Source organism: Podarcis filfolensis (genome assembly GCF_964270895.1).
Source record: "Podarcis filfolensis genome assembly, chromosome: 1".
NCBI classification, from domain to species: domain Eukaryota; kingdom Metazoa; phylum Chordata; class Lepidosauria; order Squamata; family Lacertidae; genus Podarcis; species Podarcis filfolensis.
The window spans coordinates 47,686,851-47,703,020 of NC_139604.1; positions in this window are offsets into that span (position 1 = coordinate 47,686,851).

The window sequence follows — 16,170 nt, forward strand, 5'->3', positions numbered from 1 at the left end:
TGTGGCATGAAGCAGGGGCAGATTTAGGGGAGCATGACCAGTCCCCCCCCACATGTGACACAGGGGCCAAGGGGGTGCTTTCTTGCCTCCTTCCCAAAGACTAATAAGCGCTTGTTTTGGAAAGGTGGCCTGAAGGCTCTGATAGGGTCCTAAAGGCTTTCTGCATCTTTCCCAAGCTTTCCCAGGAGGTGGGAGGGCTCTCGGACCCTTACCCAACTTTGGGAAGGCACTACGAGGGCTGGGGATGGGTGTCAAATGTTGGCCTTTCACAGGGCACTATATAACCAAGGAAATAGCCACCTCTGTCTTAGGACTCATCTGCACTGTGCATTTAAAGCAGTTTCATAGCACTTAAAACAGCCATGATTTCCCCCAAAGAATCCTCGGGACTATAGTTAATTAAAGGTACAGTGGTACCTCGGGTTACAGATGCTTCAGGTTACAGACTCCACTAACCCAGAAATAGTACCTCAGGTTAAGAACTTTGCTCCAGGATGAGAACAGAAATTGCATGGTGGCGGCACGGCAGCAGCGGGAGGCCCCATTAGCTAAAGTGGTACCTCAGGTTAAGAACAGTTTCAGGTTAAGAACAGACCTCCAGAACAAATTAAGTTCTTAACCTGAGGTACCACTGTACTGAGAATTGTTAGGAGATCCTTTTGTTTTCCTTGCAGAGCTACAATCTCCAGAGTTTCCCATGCAGAGGGATTGACTGTTAAGCCTCTCTAGTGAGCACTGGAAGTTGCATGCTGAACAGAGAAACAACTTACCTGCACATTTCAAAGTTACAGTTTATGAAGGAAATATTCCACTTTACCAACGAAAGTGAAAAGAGAAATGCTTACAATTTTCCCTTACTCCTTCATACTAGATGCCTTACTGAATCATCATCACAGCAGCAGCAACAACAACAATAATAATAATGTAAAGCCAATTATCAAATTTCTCAAGTCTTAAGCACTTTACCAACAATTTAGCACTGCAGGCAAACAATTCATGTTAATGTATCATTAAGGTAATGAATTAGAGAAGCATAGAAACTAGTTTACGCTGTTGTCCTGCTCTGTGCTGTCACGTGTTCCTTCCAACTCTGCTTCCCACTGTTGGACCAGCACGCCATGGTAAACGTTCTCTTTTCAAAGATTTTCCCCTTGCTTTTAAAATCGTTAGTGATGGGGAAGAAAGTACTTTTGCTATAGTCCCTGTTCAAGCCATAGCTTTCAACTACAGGTCTGCACAGACTGATGCCAATTGTCTGATTGTTTACTCTTGGTCCATAAAAATGGAGCTGCTTTAGAAATCCAGTATGCTCCCTGTTGAGCAAAGGTTCTAATAACAGAGGTTTTACTCACACAGCTCTGAAAGGCTAGGAGGATGTAGAACCATACAGATGGAAGGAACCTTATTTTTCCTCTAGTTCAACCTGAGGCTGATGCAGAAAATCCAGCACCACAATACCTCTGATAGGTGGACTTAATCCAGGCTGCATTCAGTTGATGTTTTATTCCATCTGCCTGATGTTTCTTTACCTGTTTTGTTTTATTTTATTTTTTTGTATTTTATATTATCTTTCATGCAATGCAAAATTAGCTTCTGGAAATCTAGCAGAATCTAGTGAAAGTTTAGCACTTATCTTTGCATCAATTGTTTCCAGAAAAGATCCACCTTGCAAACCTGGAATACCATAATATCACAGGTGTTTTGCTCACATAATGAAATTTTGAGTGGTATTCTGGCATAAAGCCATGTGAATCATAGCAGAACATGAGCATATATGTGAAATTAAATTTTTTTTCCCCTGACATGCATCTCTTTACAGTTGTTTACAATGAATTGCATTTGCCATTTTACCACCCATTCACTCAGTTTGGAGAAGTCCTTTGGGAGCTCTTCACAACCTTGTTTTAACAACTCTGAACAATTTAGTCACCAGCAAACTTGGCCATCACACTGCTCACTCCAAACTGTAGATCATTTATAAACAAGTGAAAAAAGGCACAGCTCTGAATACAGACCCTTTCTACTTCCCTCCATTGGTGCATCTGAGAGTGACTGGTAGGGATATCTAAGAATTCGAATAGAAACAGGAGCAGAAATTGCTGATGTTCACTTAATCATCCCATATCCATAACAGAAATTGATCTAGCAAAAACAATAGATATTTACTGTTGTTATGGTTTTCAGTTTGCAAAGGATATGCAATGATACATAAGTGCTGATGGCTTTTCTCCCAATATGCATTCTGTTTACTTACATTGAAATGAATGCTGTGAAATAATGCAATGCTAACATAATTAATCATGTAAATAGTGGACAGTAAGCTGCATGGGCATAGCTGGGGGGGGGCAGGGGGACAGGTGCCCCCCCCAAAATCAAGCGAAAAGATAGAAATTCTTAACTAACTGACCAATCATGTCGGTTCTGCCCCCCTAACAAAGCCCTGCTCCCCCTAACAAAAATCCTGGCTGTGTCCATGGTGAGCTGTATAACAGTTTTTCTTATCATAAGCCAAACTGCAGTGAGATGGAAACAGTGTTGTGTGTGGCAAATATGAGGCACAATGGAAGTTGCTGGCTTCTTATATCTCTAGTGTAAAGGCCCACACCAAATTTGGATTGTCTTGGAAATAAGGGTGGTTTTTTAAAGAAAAATATAACTCTGCTGATTTCAGAGTGAATCCACTGTGAGCTGCTCCTCCTAGTGAAAAAAAAAAATGGACCAGAAAAGCTGGGAAGAACAATGCAGAAGATTGCAGGCATGTCTTAATCTGGTCATACCTACTTCTCACACCTGGTGACATGGATGAAAACTTCGACAGCCTAATTACAATGTACATAAACCATGCTCTGAAAGTCAGAGATTACTCAGAAAGAGCAACATCTAATCACATAATAAACTCTGCTCTCTGTATATGCCATTGTAAGTGAATAAGTGGATTCACCCTGTTTATATGAAATATTCTGTGAACTTCTATAGTGGTTTTTTTTTTGGGGGGGGAGTTCTTTTTTCAGAATGTGCATTGGAATATAAAACCAACCTTGCTCTTGTGAGTTTACCATCCTTTGGAATTCTAAATTAGGATTCTAAATCTTCTCAGTATTTGAGAAATCTTCTTATCACTGGCAGCCTGATTTCATATGTGTTTACTTGGAAGCAATTTCCATTTAATTGTGTGGGCAACCTTATTCCTTCCCCACACTTCAAAGCCAGGTTGTGTGTTCCAGGGACTTCATTGTAGACTTTTCTAATGCCTAGACTGCTATGTGGGAAGAATCTACGAAGATGGTACAACTAACATCAAATGAGCTTCTAGAATATTGGTGATATCACACTAGCTCAGTTAATGAGTGCCAATGCCCAGGTCTTCCCCAATAAAATCTCAGTGCAATGTAGATTTTTTTCTTTTTCATTTTTAAATCAAGAGTAGTGATGAACGTTCAAGTTCAATGTGAACTGTATAAATCCCATTTTCATTCTGGAAGTGTTTGAAGTTGGGAAAGATGCATGTCACTTTGTTGCCCATGAAATTTGCCACTTATAAATTTATCATTATGCAGACTGATGAGACACTTTGTGAATGGGTGACCATGTGTGTAGCATATGCTATAGCCCTGGGAACACTTTTCTTCAATTTAAGTCAGAGTTGTTGAAGTGGATCAAAAGAAGCCACAAGCTCTCAAAGTGATTTAAGCAGAGCAAACATCTCAAATGGCACCAATCTGCATTTAAGTAATCATAAAGAAAGCAAATACCGAAAAGAACTCTATAATCTAAACCTTGGTTATCTAAAACTCCTAGCTTTCAACATTCAACATGCATTGCTAATAGCAGAATAAATAATGATCCAATTTATTTTTAAATCTCAGTCCATCTGAGAATGTATCCAAACATATCTATAAGGGACTCATGTTATTTGCTGGTTCCCTGTTACATCTTTACTAGATATTCAGAAATGAAATGAATATTTTTTGGGGTGGGGCAAGTAAGCTCTGCCCCACATAATCTATCACAAGACACAGCACACAGACACCATTTGAATGGCAATGCCCATCAACTTGGGAGGATAACACTGTCAAAAATTGTGTGTGTTTGTGTGTGTGTGTGAAGGGATCTTCAAAATAAGGAATGCTTATATAATCTGGAACTCTCTGCCTATCGAGATCAAGCAGGCACCTCATTTTAATCTTTCTGGCACTTCCTGAAAACAATCTTGTTTAAATCAGCCCAGTGCTTTTTTCCTGGGGGGACACAGGGGGGCGCATACCCCTAAACATTTTGTGAATCTAAGTTTGGCCTCATTGAGGGGCAATATTCCAATATGAGTAGGAAAATGAGAGTACCCCTAAACATTTTTTTAAAGAAGAAAAGCATGGATCAGCCTACCCAGATGCTTAGAAAGTTGAGGTAATTTTAACCTGTTTTAGTATTTTAATTTTTGTAGGTTTTAAGGGTTGTAATTTTTTTCTTGATTTCATTTTCTTATATTTTTGTAAAGTGCTTTACACTCAAGCAGTGTGTAAATTAATGAAATAATAGTAATATATAATGATGATGATGATGATGACGACGATGATGTAGAGGGGTAATTTTCAGCATAAAAAAGAGAAATATTTATGTTGCTATTGTTGGATAATTAGGGTATTCTGCAAGAGGCACTGCCTCCCACCTCCACCCTGCCTTGCACACGGAAAGCACGGCAGGTTTCCTGGATTAGACATTAGGAGACATAAGGCAAGATCTTCAGCATGGCTAGTTAACCTTCAACCTGCATTGACAGCTTTTTGAAGTCTTGGGTGAATCTCTCATTAATAAAAGAAGATTTCAAGAGGATTTGGGGAAACATCTTAGGCTCTACTTGGCCTTTATCCATGAAGTCCAGAGTGTTTGAAAGATTAAAGGAGAGGATAAAGGTGTTGCATTTGGAATATGGCCCTTAGATGTCTTTTATATCATGTCTGATACCTTTTATCACAAAATTAAATAGCACAGAAGCCCAGCACCACGCAGAGTTGATTTCCTTCTATTCTTTTGTAGGAGGGAACAGGCAAAGCTGGGTTTTCAACAGTAAGATTGATTAGCTTTTAGTGCTGTGTGTATGTGTGTGTGTGTGTAAGTTCTGATGTAGGCGGTAAATTGTTCATTTTTAAAAATGTGTGTTATAACTATATCTGAATTGTGTGAATATTATGAGGACTCATCAAGTTTTAATATAGTCTAATCCAATGCATAAACTAAAGACACAGATGCTATAAAACATAGGACCGAGACTGGTTTTGAGTCCTGTTTTCTACTGGCTGAGCTTATGGATATAATAAAATGTCTCAGGTCTTGCAGAGAAAAACCCATGTACATTCTGTGCCACGTGGTATGAACCACATATAATGTGAAAGAAAGCCTGGTTTGATGAAACAACATTGGACCTACAGAAGTATTTAGGCCTCCAGTAATGTAGTGCCTATATAACTAGAAGATGAATGAGTAAAATTATTAACCACCTGGATAAACTCTTCAACCTTGAGTACAATAAGCAATGACCCAGGCATAATGACTATCTCTAATGATCCATTTATAGAAAAATATGAAATTACTGATTGGAAATTAATAAATAGCATAATCAAGGTACGACAGAACAGACTGACCACTCTTTTAAAAAAATGCTTACAAGTGTAAATATTAGCTATTCCAAGGTCTGCTTGCTCTTTGAAAAAGTAAACTATGATTCTTGAATTGCATGTGCTCTGTGATGTGTCTAATGATATGGAAATGCTTGATAGGGAGGAAACCATATAGAGAGATGATCTATATAACAGTGAAGCTAATAATTAAATCAATTCATCTTGATGACATAGGTTGGGAAGACAGAAGGGATGAAAACCAAAATCTCATGGTCAAGCAGCTAGGCAATATTTAAAATGCAGGTGCAAAGCTGGACTGAATAATGACATGGGTGTAAAACTTTGATTCTCCAAGGGCAGAGTGACCAGATGTCCCCAATTTTAAGAAGCATCCTTTATTTTAAATTATTGTCCTTCTCCCAAAACCTCATAGCCAGGTGTATTGTAATGCATCTCCCTTAGTTCAAATGCTGCTTTTTTATTTGCTTTCATGCATAAAGTCTAAAAGTGATCATGTGATAGCATTGGTTTGGTTTTTGGTGTTTACTGATAAAGGAAAGAGCTGTTGTCAGCTCAATGCTACAGTCTGGCTTTTCATTTCAGAAGGACAGCAGCAACTGCGTTCAGACACAGTAACAAACCACAAATTGTTATTTTGATAGTAGTTGCTCTGGGCTTCAGGTCTGCAGACTCCAATTTCTCTGTTTTCTTTCACTGAACATGAGGGAAAGAGACTAGAACTTCCCACTTCTAATTTGTGGCAAACTATGTTTTTCTGTTCCATCTGAATGTCACAAGTTAAGGTTTGGGCAATCCATAGTTTGCAATAAAACTCAGGATCAGATTATCCAACAATTCACCAGGCTTACAGGAATGCACTGAAAGCTTTAAAGTATTGGTGGAATATCACTCCATTTTGTGGACAGGGTCAAATAAACATCATAAGCCAGTACACTTCTGGTTGAGGATGGGTTTTCTTCCTGGTGTATTAAAGTCATTTGTGCCCCATGTTCAAAACATGACATTTCTCATGTAAACAGGCAGTTCTCATGGAACCCTGGAACAAGGGGAGAATAAATACATTGCTGCTCTGTCTGGAAAAGCTGTCTAGCTTCCTCCAGTGTTTCAGCAGGGCAGAGAAAATGGCCAGTCACGTCTCCAATCAGATAGAAATGATATTAATCGTCCATCTGTCTCCCTGATCAAGTGTACCCATGATAAAATTTGATTTGTTTACAGCAACAGTGTTCCATCGATAGAAGTGACTCTTTTTGGAACCATTATGTTAATTGCAGTTTTTGGGTGATGCATGAGAAGCGTGTGAGAATGGGGGCAAAGATGTTGTTGTACAGAGCTTCTTTCAGCTTAATTATATGCTGGGGAGAACAACAAGAAGGGGCCACTTCTTGTTCCCTCTCTGGCAATTTCTAAAGGCAAAAAACAAAAAAACCCAACACAGATGTCAGTGTCAGAAACTGAAAGAATAAAAAAAATGACATTTATTATTACAGAATGGAGCATGGTTCATTTATTGCTACCACTCCAAGTGAAGAGCTCTTCTGTATATTTCAGAAGACATTATCTTTCTGAACCAGGTGGGACGCTTTAGAAAAGATACATAGGATCCACATGCTTATCAGTGTCCTTATTTACCTAAAACCGCTTTCGACTTTGCCTCCACTTTCTGTCTCTCTTTAACCTGCACAAGTACAATGCATCAAAAAGATGAAGCAATTGCACACGCTCTTTTTCATCTCCCCTGACAGGCATGTGTGTGCCATAGACCAACTCTTTTCCAGGGGAAATAAAAGGAAGAGGTGTCCATACCTCATTTGCCTCTGCGGTAGAAATGCATCATATCGTCACTGAATGGTACCATAAAAAAGACGTATTTGGTCATTCCCAGGGAAGTGAAATACAGGATGGTTTGTGTGCTTCTGGCAAGGGAGGAAATGCGGGGAGGGCAGAGGGAGAACTGAGGGCTTATTCAAGCCTGATTATTTTTCTCTACTTTTCAACCTGCTAGGAACAAGGGGAAAAAAGTCAAGAAATCCCTCTCAAGAAATTAATTTGCCATGTTATGGAAGAACCAGCTCAAATTCTTCAGTCCCTGTAAGAAAATTTAATGTTTTATTATTTATCGAGAGGATATCTAGACCACATTTCATCACATCAAAGCAATCACAGGATAGTTCCAGGTTGTATTATAAAACCATTATATCATGTAAAATATAAGGCAGTGTGTGTGGGCGTGCCAAATTTTGGCATTGTACAGGGTGCTGGTGAAATTTTAAATCCCAAAGTCCACCACTGCCTAAGAAATAGGTAATAGTGTTTAACGTTTTTAATTTTCAATACAGCTTATAATTTCTCACTTTACTCTTGATTCATTCAATAAATATGCCAGAAACCTAGGATTCAATAACAATGTTTACTTGGAGGATATCACCCATGTTCATTGCCTGCAAATAAAAAATGTCCAAACCACTTAACCCAGTTCCAAGAATGCAGATATTTGTACTTATACAGTCAAAATCCTTCCTGGAGCCTTCTGTTTTTATCTGATGTGTACACACCCACACCCACACACCCCATAAAAAATAATAATAAATGTACCAGTCTTCACGTTATGTGCCTTGTTATAATGATGGGGCTTACAATCTGATTTCTTTAGCTCACACTTTTCCACATAGGTAGCATGGGTACCTTTGTTGTTATTGTCTCTGTATTTCCCATGCTTTCAGAACAGTTCCTCATATTTCAGATCAAGGTGAAAGGATGATATATACGGTATAAATAATAGGACTGGCTTCAAAGATAAATAGGCAGTCGCTTGCTCTATGTTCGAGTGAAAGCGCATTCTAACAAAATACAGAGCACATGTGATATAAACCAGGAATTTGCTTCCATTTGTGGCCATTTATCTTGACAGCATATAAGGCAGTGTGTGATCTAAGGGAAACAAAAGAATGATGAAGGGAATAGGGAAGACAGAAAATTAAGAACTGTTACACATTTCTAAAGATAAATGAAAAGAAATGCAGAATTCAATTTTACCCTACTTTAAAACTGAATAATGGTTGAGAGAGCACGGTGGGATTTAATTGGGATGGTCAAATTCCAATTTTGGTTTTTCTCAGTTTCTCATTTTTCTAGTGTTAAGTTCAGTCTTCCACATTTTCCCATCACTTTCTGATTTTTTTTTAAGTCCCCATGAAAGATAATTATCATTTCAATGCAAATTTCTTCTAATGCACATTCCTTTGTATCAAATTTTGCCTGATATATACACATTTCCCCAAGCAATTTCCCCTAATATATTGCATTAACCTAGCATTTTTGTGCACAGTATTTGCTTTGAGAACTGCATCACAAATCCCAGAGAAGTTCAAATTTAAAAGGATGCCTGCGTTTCAGCTCACATATTGTTTCAGAAAGGGAAAATTAGGTAGATTTGCATTAAAATCTGAATTCTTTCTCCACCTCAAGATTTTAACTTTTAAAGTTTCATCATGTTTCTTGTTCAGCTGCTTAGAACCTGGGACACTGGTGGACAACTCAAGCCAAGAATGAAATTAATCCACAAACTCTAACCTTAATGCTTAATTGGCCATCATAATGGAAGGGCAGAGGCAGTAATAAGTGCCAAAAAGAAATAATGGGTTTTATACATATAACCATTAAAATTAATTAAAGCAAAACTCTCAAATTGTCATTTGCATTTGGGAAAAAACTGCATTTTCTCTGGGAATCCATCTTAATTATGACAGAATTATGGAAGAAACTTGCCAAGGACAAGCTTTGGAGAACTGAAATAAAATTCTTTAGCATGACAAGGTCATTGCTGGAAGTCAAACACACATCCAAAGTAATTGATGTGCAGTAGCCTTACTTGATACATACTTGAAAAACAGAGGTGATACATGGATGATAACAGCAGTTGTCTTAAAGTATCTGTATGATCAGATGATTTTGACCCATGAAGCCTTAAATGGCTCAGGATTGCAATACCTCAAGGAGCCCTTCTTCGTGTGCCTCCTCCACAAGAGGTCTGGAGGGTGGTAACTCAAGGAAGAGCCTTTTCTGTGGTGGCCCCCCATTTGTGGAATGCTTTCCCCAGGGAGGCTCGCCTGGTGCCTTTGTTACATACCTTTAGCCTCCAGGCAAAAATGTTTCTCTATAACTGGGTCTTGGGCTGATTAACATTCCACGGCCTTTTAAATGTGTTTGTGTGAGGGGAGATATTGGTTTTGTTTTCTTTCATTTTTTAATGTTGTGAATCAACCTGTGATCTTTGGATGGAGGGTGGTACACAAATTTAATAAACCATCATCATCATCATTACTACTACTACTGCTACTACTATTCACACAATCCTAAGGAATACCTATAACCAATTAATGTAGTGAGACTTACTTCTAAGTCCAGGTACTGATGGTGACCTTTTAAACAGCTTCAGCTTTCCTGCAAGCTTCACCTTTCCTGGAGAAGATGGACCTGACATCAGCCACTCATGACCTAGTGTCAGGCTTGAGGAATCGTCTCCCACCCCCACCCCCCATGGCACCAAGAGGCAGGGAGGAAACAAGCAAGTTCTTACGTATGGTTTATTCAGTCATTACGGTCAAAGACAAAGAATTCCGGTCATTCCCCATAATGGAGTTGCTTGCGCTGAGCTTCTCCCCCTTCCCCCTCTAACAACAATCCCTGTGTAATGGTTGGGTCTTTCCCGCAGAAGTGAGACAACTCCGGCAGCAATTAACTCAGGTTTATTGCTGAAAACACACAAATCACTCTGGAGCTCAGTCACTCAGCGTCTGCTTCCAAATTAGCTGTTGCCGAGTCTGAGTTCCACCCCTTCCTCTTCCCACCTTTATAAAGCCCCACTTACACTTCCTTTCCTGTTTACACCTCTCATTAATTCTTGCGAGCCTACGCGTCTTGGGATGGGATATTTCTGTCAGGAGCTTGTCCTACACTTGAGTAGGACCCTGGCAGAGACACATGCCTGACTGGCATGTTCTCTCCATCCTGGTCGTTCGTTCGGGAGCTTCAAAAGCTTTCTTCTGCCCAAACATCACAGCGACTGATACCAACAGACACTGGCACACTTAGGGATCCTCAGAGTCTTCGCAACTTGCGTAACAGACCTCAGCAACTCAGCATTTGGGCTAATCTACTTTATTTACATATAAACACACACGGAGCACTGCAACATGGCTCCCCCTCTCTCTAGCATCAGACAGCAAAGAGAGAAAGAAAGAAGGACAATAGTCCCACTTCACAGAACACAGTAACACAAACATCCTGTCTCCGTCACTTCCCACTTTGTGGAGTCAAAACATACACCGTCATGTGAAAGACAACAATCCCATGACTGCAATCACGGAGCAGGAATTCTAACACTTTCCGGTGGCCCTCCCTCTGAGTCCAAGCTTAAACTGTCAGTCTGTGTCTTCTCCCTGGAACTCCCTCCTTCCTTCTTGTTCTCAAAACTCAGCCTTCTACTGCAACTTGACTGCTCCTCCCTCGTTCCGCATTCCTGCCTAATTACCTCCTCCTGTCTCTCCACACTCTCCCCCTCTGTCAGCAATGGGACGCAGCTGACAAACTGCTTCTATGGCATCTGTCTGTGGACAATTGTCTCTGGGCTTTTTGTTCTTGCACCCTTAACTAACACCGTGTTTTGGGAGAAGGGGGGTCAGTTATGCTGTCCATTGACATGTTAGCTAGCTGCTCTGCTTCCCCTCCTCCTTCTCCTAACACAGCATAACTCACCTGTCTGTAACCCTGCTCTAATTCGAGCCTGCCTTCCTCATCCTGGAAGCTACAGAGGGTGTGTCCTCCACCATTCCTCCTCCTCTTCAGTCCAGCCCCTGACATCTAGTCAGCTCCAGGGTAGATGAGAGTAATGTGCTTTAAGGGTACCGTAGAAATCCATTCGGAAACTTCACATGCTCCAAAATGTGGTTGCCACGGTTTTAGTTGGAGATAGTAGATCAGATTGCATTTTGATACTAACAATTACCCCTTCATGGATCACTGCCTTGCCATGGCGAAGGGGCTTGAAGAACTCAGAGAAGCTATGAACTATGCCAAGCAGGGCACCCAAGATAAACAGGTCATAGTGGAGAGTTTTGACCAAACGTGATCCACCTGGAGGAGGAACCGGCAAGCCACTCCAGTATCCCTGCCAAGAAAACTCCATGGACAAAGACAACAGGCATATAAAAGTTATGACGCTGGAAGATGAGCCCCTCAGGTCGGAAGGCGTCCAACATGCTACTGGGGAAGAGTGGAGGACAAGTACAAGTAGATCCAGAGCTGATGAAGCGGCTGGGCCAAAGCCAAAAGGACGCTCAGTTGCGGATATGCCTGGAAGCGAAAGGAAAGTCCAATGCTGTAAAGAAAAATATTGCATAGGAACCTGGAATATAAGAACCATGAACCTGGGTAAGTTGGATGTGGTCAAAAGTGAGATGGCAAGAATAAATATTGACATCCTGGGCATCAGTGAACTAAAATGGATGGGAATGGGCGAATTCAGTTCGGATGACCATCATATCTACTACTGTGGGCAAGAAACCCGCAAAAGAAATGGAGTGGCCATCATAGTCAACAAAAGAGTGGCAAAAGCTGTACTGGGATGCAATCTCAAAAATGATAGAATGATCTCGATACGAATCCAAGGCAGACCTTTTAACATAACAGTAATCCAAGTTTATGCACCAACTACTGGTGCTGAAGAAACTGAAACTGACCAATTCTATGAAGACTTACAACACCTTATTGAAGTGACACCAAAGAAGGATGTTCTTCTCATTATAGGGGATTGGAATGCTAAAGTAGGGAATCAAGAGATAAAAGGAACAACTGGCAAGTTTGGCCTTGGAGAGCAAAATGAAGCAGGGCAAAGGCTAATAGAGTTCTGTCAAGAGAACAAGCTGGTCATCACAAACACGCTTTCCCAACAACACAAGAGACGACTCTACACGTGGACATCACCAGATGGGCAGCATCGAAATCAGATTGATTATATTCTCTGCAGCCAAAGATGGAGAAGCTCTATACAGTCAGCAAAAACAAGACCTGGAGCTGACTGTGGCTCAGATCATCAGCTTCTTATAGCAAAATTCAAGCTTAAACTGAAGAAAGTAGGAAAAACCACTGGGCCGGTAAGATACAATCTAAATCAAATCCCTTATGAATACACAGTGGAAGTGAGGAACAGGTTTAAGGATTTAGATTTGCTGGACAGAGTGTCTGAAGAACTATGGATGGAGGCTCGCAACATTATACAGGAGGCAGCAATGAAAACCATCCCAATGAAAAGGAAATGCAAGAAAGCAAAGTGGCTGTCCAATGAGGCCTTACAAATAGCGGGGGAAAGAAGGCAAGCAAAATGCGAGGGAGATAGAGAAAGATACAGGAAATTGAATGCAGATTTCCAAAAAATAGCAAGGAGAGACAAGAAGGCCTTCTTAAACGAGCAATGCAAAGAAATAGAGGAAAACAACAGAATGGGAAGAACCAGAGACATCTGTTCAAGAAAATTGGAGATATGAAAGGAACATTTCGTTCAAAGATTACTATAATAAAGGACAAAAGTGGTAAGGACCTAACAGAAGCAGAAGACATCAAGAAGAGGTGGCAAGAATACACAGAGGAATTATACCAGAAAGATATGGATGTTTCGTACACCCCAGGTAGTGTGGTTGCTGACCTTGAGCCAGACATCCTGGAGAGTGAAGTCAAATGGGCCTTAGAATGCACTGCAAATAACAAAGCCAGTGGAAGTGATGGTATTCCAGCTGAACTATTTAAAATTTTAAAAGATGATGCTGTTAAGGTGCTACACTCAATATGCCAGCAAGTTTGGAAAACTCAGCAGTGGCCAGAGGACTGGAGAAGATCAGTCTACATCCCAATCCCAAAGAAGGGCAGTGCTAAAGAATGCTCCAACTACCGCACAATTGCACTCATTTCACATGCTAGCAAGGTTATGCTTAAAATTCTACAAGGAAGGCTCAAGCACTATGTGGACCGAGAACTCCCAGAAGTGCAAGCTGGATTTTGAAGAGGCAGAGGAACCAGAGACCAAATTGCAAACATGTGCTGGATTATGGAGAAAGCTAGAGAGTTCCAGAAAGACATCTACTTCTGCTTCATTGACTATGCAAAAGCCTTTGACTGTGTCGACCACAGCAAACTATGGCAAGTTCTTAAAGAAATGGGAGTGCCTGATCACCTCATCTGTCTCCTGAGAAATCTCTATGTGGGACAAGAAGCTATAGTTAGAACTGGATATGGAACAACGGATTGGTTCAAAATTGGGAAAGGAGTACGACAAGGCTGTATATTGTCTCCCTGCTTATTTAACTTATATGCAGAATTCATCATGCGAAAGGCTGGGCTGGATGAATTCCTAGCCGGAATTAAGATTGCTGGAAGAAATATCAACAACCTCAGATATGCAGATGACACAACCTTGATGGCAGAAAGTGAGGAGGAATTAAAGAACCTTTTATTGAGGGTGAAAGAGGAGAGCGCAAAATATGGTCTGAAGCTCAACATCAAAAAAACGAAGATCATGGCCACTGGTCCCATCACCTCCTGGCAAATAGAAGGGGAAGAAATGGAGGCAGTGAGAGATTTTACTTTCTTGGGCTCCATGATCACTGCAGATGGTGACAGCAGCCACAAAATTAAGAGACGTCTGCTTCTTGGGAGGAAAGCAATGACAAACCTAGACAGCATCTTAAAAAGTAGAGACATCACCTTGCCAACAAAGGTCCGTATAGTAAAAGCTATGGTTTTCCCAGTAGTGATGTATGGAAGTGAGAGCTGGACCATAAAGAAGGCTGATCGCCGAAGAATTTATGCTTTTGAATTATGGTGCTGGAGGAGACTCTTGAGAGTCCCATGGACTGCCAGAAGATCAAACCTATCCATTCTTAAGGAAATCAGCCCTGAGTGCTCACTGGAAGGACAGATCATGAAGCTGAGGCTCCAATACTTTGGCCACTTCATGAGAAGAGAAGACTCCCTGGAAAAGACCCGATGTTGGGAAAGATGGAGGGCACAAGGAGAAGGGGACGACAGAGGACGAGATGGTTGGATAGTGTCTTCGAAGCTACCAGCATGAGTTTGACCAAACTGTGGGAGGCAGTGGAAGACAGAAGTGCCTGGCGTGCTCTGGTCCATGGGGTCACGAAGAGTCGGACACGACTAAACGACTAAACAACAACAACAACTAACAATTAAGGTGCTAGATTTGATCTTTAATTATTCCTTTCACCACTGAAGTGATTGTTTCATATTTCAGCCTGTCATTGGGGGGAATAATGGTGAGGAATGCAGTACACTGGTTCTAGATCATATGAGATACAATGAGCTTGTAGATTCTGGAAAATTTGTGGGATTTGTTCTTGCCATTTTCTCTCTTATAGTCTTATTCTTGAGGGGGTCTGGAGCATGCCTTCTCATTATTATGCATCTTAGAAAAATAACTTCCCCCAGCTAAGACGAACTGGTAGACTTAACAGGTGCAATGTTTTTTTAGAAGCAACTCCCACAGAATTCAGTGGCACTTACTCCCTAGGGTTGCAGTCTGAATAATTGAAGCTTAAGATTGCTATCCTAACCTCACTTACCTGGGAATAAGCCCCACCAAATTCAACAGGACTTATTTCTGAACAAACATGTAGAATTACATTGAAAATGATCAAACATTTTTTTCTTTATCTGTAATTGGTGACTTATTAAGTGTGGTTAAAACAGTGGGTAAAAATCAAGCAACGAGTAATGGAAAAATGGCACACACCCCTGTGAAAGACTGAAGCAAATTTGTGTGCTGACCTAGAAATTCTTCCACTCAGAACATCACCCACCACAAAGTTCCAGGGATGTTGCAAATGCATCCAATAGATGTAATCCTGTCGTGTCACATACTTCAGTGGTGATTTGACTGCAGTGCCTAGAAAATACAGTATGTTGCCAAGGTAATATATACTGATACAAAACCAGAATGACAAGAAGAGATACCCACTCCCAAATACATTCTAAAGCAGGGGTGCCAACTTGAATAAAATATGTGGGGCAGGTAAGCCCCACCCTGCATAATCCATCACGTGACATGGTGCAGGCACACTATTTGAATGACAATACACATCAACTTTTTTGGGGGGGGACGCAGCCCCCTCAAATATTTTATTGGGGGGGAGAAGGGATCTCGACCCCTAGGAGTTGGCCCCTATGTTCTAAACATTTTCCTCATTCGTTTTCCTCATACCCATTAAAAATGAATTAGAAGCTCTCATTTGTACAATGAAACTATTGCCACCCATCTACTTAAGAAAATAACAAAAGTTGGGAATGCAATGTGCCTCCTATAGGCTAACTAGAATTTTCCTGCACGATTGTTCTAAGGAGGAGGGAATGCTATTCCATGCTATTTGAAAATATTCCAGTGGCATCAGATGTTCATCCTGGTCCAAGATTAATCCCACACCAACAGTTTTGCTGCCTTTGTTCTGGTGTAATGAAAGATGTCTAC